Source organism: Nylanderia fulva, unplaced genomic scaffold (genome assembly GCF_048542155.1).
Source record: "Nylanderia fulva isolate GAGA-0341 unplaced genomic scaffold, ASM4854215v1 Scaffold144, whole genome shotgun sequence".
Classification (NCBI taxonomy): domain Eukaryota; kingdom Metazoa; phylum Arthropoda; class Insecta; order Hymenoptera; family Formicidae; genus Nylanderia; species Nylanderia fulva.
In genome coordinates, this window is record NW_028189666.1 from 181,805 (window position 1) to 187,804 (window position 6,000).

Genomic DNA, 6,000 nt, shown 5'->3' on the forward strand with positions numbered 1-6,000 from the left:
AAGGAATTTGAATCCTATGGTTAGGATCTCAAAAATTCCCCTTGTTCCTTCTCTTAACATCCCCTGTAATCGATACAGTACAGCAATAACATCGCGTTTGGCTCTATTGGTCGAGAGAAATGGAGTGTAGGTTGTGGTTTAAAATTTTTTATTATATAGTACATATATTACCATATGATTTCAATATAAAATAGTCTATACTTAATTTAGGTACATCATTTTGTAAAAACTATTTTACTCTACAAATTGCTATGCAAGAAGATTTTATACAATTTTATATATGTTTTGACTCAGATTTATTTATAAACACAAATAAAGTATATTTTATCTGTTTATTTGAAAAAAGTATTTTTAATTTATTAATTATTTACTTTCTCAAATAAATGGGCATAAAATACTTTAGTTGAGTTTATAAATAACTCTGTTGGTTGCACACACACACACACATATACACAAAACATACATAAGTTCTTCTAAAATCTTTTCTTATAGCATTTTGGAACATTTTATTATAGAATACAAAATTAGCAAATTAGTTTAATGAAATAATGTAACTGTTATTAAATCATTAAATATTTTATATTTCAATTACTATAATGAAAAATGATAAAAATTTAATCAAATATTTCAATGAACTAATAAGTAATTTAATTAATTAATTAATTTTTCCGAACATTAAATAATGCATAAACTTATAATAAATTGTTAGTCCTTTATACATAAAATTATATTATAAAAGTATTTATTATCTCCCAACTAATACAGAATACAGTACAGTTATATAAGTTATGCAAAATACATAGTTTTTAAATATTAAATACTGAAATAAGATATCTGCCATCGCCTGAAACATGATAATTGCATGTTCTTATATTCAGTGACTTTGAAATCTTTATTACATTTAATTCTATCTAATTATTTTTACGTAAAAAAGTCTCATAAGCTTTGAAATGTATGTTATATCTAAATCTAAAGTAATGCATTTTCTGTAATAAACAAAAATATCTTTGTTTTTATCCAACATAATATGAATTATTATTTCGAATGATATTAATGATAACGATGAGATTAATTTATATATGGAACTTAGTAATCTTAAACCAAGAGATACAGTTCCGAAGAATTAATTTTTCGCGCTTGGGTCTATTGGCCGATTTAAAATATCATATATTATTCTTAATATTATTATGTTTATTGTTCTGATGCTGTCCACTCTTCGTCTTCTGAAGATTCTTCATCTGACTCTTCTTCGTACACATCTTCTAAGCATTCAATATTTGCCGGTGTATTACATTATCTTCATTTGAAGTAGAAAAAGACTCGGTAATGATCATTTCTAGAGATTTTCTATTAAAAATTTTGATATTTTTTTTAGGTCTGGGTCTTATACTTGTAATAAGTGGATCAGAGCTTAATAACAGTCTGTTAAGTACATCCATATTGCAGTCCTGTCTTGTAAACTTTCTAGCATAATTCAATCTATACAAGCAAAAATGCTTATTTCTTGATTCCGCTGCCTCTTTGGATAACTGACCTATCGGTAGTAAAGCATGTTCGATAACGACAGTTCTATGTATTAAAATTTTATGTAGGGTAGGGGTCATAGGGTGCCCAAATGCAATTTTTTATTAATTTTCTAGGATATAACCTATAATTATAAACCTGTATAAATATCTAAAAACTACTATCCGCAAGAATCCGCAACTTTTTTTTTGTTAAATACAATAGAATCTATATTCTTTCTAATCTTGTACGTAAAATCATCCAATAACATTCATAACAATAACAAAATAATTCGAAAAACATTAATTTAATAACAAAAAATATGTTATTTTGCATAACTTGTTACTAAATAGTATTACATGGAAAATGTATTAATTTAAATCATGCATACCTCCTTTTGAATGATCCATAATGAATAATTCAACACCATTTACTAAAAAAATTAGTGAAAAAACACTGCAGATTGCACGCAAAAAGATCTAGTAGAATAAGTGAAGTAAGCGCGTTACTTGCAATCATGGTCTTTCAATTAACTTCGTTACGCATCTCCTTTCTGTAACTCAAAAAACAAGTGCGATCTAATGTTCGACATGTATTCGACTCCCGTAAAAAACAAAAAGTATGTGTATAAATGCAACTTTTGAAAATTGACTTATGGCCAAGTTTTTATAGTCAATACTCCTACGTGCGACAATGACATACAATACGAACGCGGGAATTCCGCTGAGGGCCCACCAGCAACGTGAGAATTTTACTGAGAATGAGTATATATCACGAGATAATCTCCGAAATGCTTCCCACGTCTTACAATTAGTATATCTTAATACAGTTTTAATAAATAATTTTATTACAATCTATCTTATTTATTGCAGGTTCGTGCGCTTAACAGCGAGGGGGAGCGACCCCAATGCCAGTCAGAAAGGGTCTCCTTACTCCACAAAATACTTTCTTGGATACCAGCGCGACTCGTTTCGATGAAACACGTAAGTTCTTTTCTTCTGTTATACTATTATGCCGTTAAATTTGCATGTTAATTTAATATTAAGCAAAACGAATATTGATGGAAAAAACTTAGAGGGCTAAACATTAGATTTTATTAGAGCCTCTTTATGTCTCCCTCTATTAATTTATTAATTTATTAAATTAAAAATACACTTTTTTTATTTATTCTATAATTTGCCTTTTAATTTGTCTTTATAAATCGGGAGAAAGTTTTACTTGCACTTTTTTCAAAGTCGAGAAACTGGTCGAGAAGCTGGATAGTAGAATCGACCCTTTATTTTGTTTTAGCTTTGATCCCTATATGCGAGGGGTGCGCTCTTCTATATGTTCTCTTCGCATGTTGCTAGGCAACTTGCTAGGAATACGAGAAATGATATTCAAAACGCGTTTTGATTTTTGTTAGTGTCGATGCACGAAAAGATAAACTGCAATGAGAAATTTAATGCGCAAAATTATTAATATTTATGGTATGTGATTTTTATTTATAAACAGCAACACGTTAGAAATAAATTTGGCTCGGCAATTCCATGTTCATCCACTTGTACAGACATGTAAATCTTTTCGAACGATATAATTCTTTTTTTAAATTATTAATAATTATTACAAATAAAGACATGAAAAAAATGATTAATAAATATTATTTTTATTGAAAATACTTTTTATATGTTTTATAAACAAATTATATTGTATGTCTAATATATGTCAAATTATATATATGTCTAATATATGAAATAATAGTTTTATAAAGTATTAACTTAAAAAATTAATATGTTGAATTATATTATTTATTATAAATTCAAAAAGCATTAAAAGAAAACTATAATCAAAAGAAATATAATAAATATAACTTTTATCTCAGAATCGCAGAATGTAATAATAGAAAATGCAAATACGTGGCTTTATTCATGAGTTCTTGAAAAATAACAGGACCAATATATAATAGAATTTGACGATATTCTGTAACTTTAAATGCACGATGTTTGGATATATTAATTGGTTTTCTTGCAAACTCTCTGGGACATAATTGTTTGGCAATCTCTGATCTAGAAATAATTTTTATTGAAGAAGCTGAGAGTTTTGCAGAAGTTATATTTACTATCAATAATAGCAAGACATAGTTTTTCTATTACACCAATACAAACTAAATGCATGTAATCAAAAGAGCTCGAGCCACAGCATTAGCAATAAAACAACGAAGACCGAATGTTAGCTTTTTTTCATTAAAAATAATTCCATTTTTTTCATTTTTAATACATTATCAACAAATGATTTTAGTAAATCTACTGCACTTGTAGGTTTCGACAATCTTTTCCTAATACCTACGACTTCTGGCTTACTTTGATCAAGATTAGCGACTTTAATTTGTATAAGCTACAATTGCATATAACTTGCATTATATGTATAGAGATACACATCTATATGAAAATCAATTTCTATAATAGATTATAAAGAATCATATTCAAAAAAGTTCTTTTTAGAATTGATATACTTTTCTCTTCAAAACTTAAATGCAAATAATGTCCTCTAGCAATTTCATCGACACAACATGAGGTGCGAGAAGTTTTTAAAATTGTGGATTACTCGGAAGATTTGAAAAACAAGGATAAGTTTTAAGAAGTTTTAAAATCTTCAATAATGTCTTCAGACTCCTTTAGATTCTCGTTTATAGCAATCGGATCGAAATTATTGTTTAAATTATCAAATTTATCAATTATTGTACGAGAAAATATGTGATCTCGTATGCGTAATGCGAGTATTTTGATGTCCGTAATGCTCTTAATTGTATTGTCTCGCCAAACTGTGATGTGACGGGGAAATCCACGTAACATATGCAATCAAATTTAATTCTCAAGATCGAGATTTATTGTTGCGGTGCCGAGTAGATCGATGTACAATGTTCGTGCGTTCGCTCGCCTGTTGTTGTGAATGTCTTATTTGTTATTAGCGCGACGGTTGGAAACGAAGTGATTTCACGGACACATCGATGGAGATCATCGAGGCTCATTTCCCCACTCGTCCGTGTTTTCGGAATACGCCGAATTTCGCCGAAATGAGACGAGAAGGAAAACAGTGACATCACCGCGATCGGTGTCCGGCGTCAATCATATAGGTCGTGTATCGAACAGTTATATTACAGTTTGTTATAAAGGAAGAATCATCAAGATTCACAGTTAAAAATTCTTGCATTGTAGGCGACGAGGATGGGATTTCTTTTCTTTTTAGAAAGGATAATCTTCTCGATCGGGAGATTGTATTATATAGTCAGGATAGATCAAGTCTGAATATTTATTCCAACGTTAAACATGTATATGTATATTATTATTGCGAAACTTATACGTCTTCAAGTCGTGCCATGAACGATTCCAATCCTTCCGAGCTGGGAGTTCCAATTTCGCCGTCCGTTCCGAGTCAAAGAGAAGAAGTGTTTTAGAGAAGATCTGACTTAAGATGTTCAGGCTGGAAAACTCTCTGTCTGCCGATTCCCAAAAGTCGGCATATATATATACCCGGCGTTAAAAACCTTCCCACCCGAAATATCGGACCAATCGGCGTTACCTTCGTGTATCGAGCAGAGATGTGTTTTCGGTTTCTCCGATAGACAAAGGATCACTCAGAACGCTCTCGAAAATAAATAATACCTGATACGAGGTCAATAAACAAAACACGGAGATCAGATAATATCTTTGTCAAACAAATCTCTCTACCTCTCTTATGAGAGTTTATAAAAAATGCCGACAGCTCGGCCATCCCTGACTTTTTGACCGTCCCGGTCAACGTTATTATAAAATTACAAAACACAATATAAATAATCATACAAAATCATGCACGTATATACGGGCGCATTTGATCCGGTGCTAGTATTCCTGTATAGGGCCGCTGCGTTAGCTGGAACCCGTCAACATTGGTGATGACGTAACGATCGTGATCTAGAATTTTTTCCACGATATACTGGCCTTTATATTTTGGTATTAGTTTTCTATTTATTCCGGCCGCCGTTTCTACATTACGTATTTCAACGTAATCGCCAACGCTATATTTATGGGCCGCTTTTCTGCGCAAATTATAACGTTCGGCGCCCTTTCGCTGCGCTTCGCATATCTTTTCGCACGCATTATCACAAAGTAAGTCAAGATTTCGCTCGGTATCTTTGTCCAATATTTCTCGCAGAGAATCATTTAATTTACCCCTTTGCCCAAGACCAAATAACAAACGGGCAGGGGTCTCGCCTGTCGCTCTACAAATAGTATTGTTGATGGAAAATACTACTTGGTCTAATACGCGATCCCATTTAGACGGCGTTTCACTAAGTTTTGCCAACATGGGTGTTATTATTTCATTAAACCGCTCGGCCTGCCTATTTGCCCTTGGTGTTCTTACGGCCGTCAATACATGTTCGATCGCTAGGGCCTTCAAGTATTCGCTTAATGTTTCGGACGTGAAATATGTTCCTCGGTCGGATATCAAACGACTCGGTCTGCTGTAAGATCGAAAATA

At 31.6% G+C, this 6,000-nt stretch overlaps 1 long non-coding RNA gene across 1 annotated transcript in view; it reads left to right on the forward strand.

Annotated features, from left to right (window-relative positions):
• Positions 1-5,526, forward strand: part of LOC146724193 (uncharacterized) — a 29,558-nt gene extending 24,032 nt beyond the window's left edge. Inside the window, exons 2-3 of the long non-coding RNA XR_014924177.1 lie at positions 2,376-2,486; positions 4,451-5,526. This is a non-coding gene — a long non-coding RNA (uncharacterized LOC146724193). The remainder of the gene's footprint in view (positions 1-2,375; positions 2,487-4,450) is intronic.
• Positions 5,527-6,000: the final 474 nt, after the last annotated feature.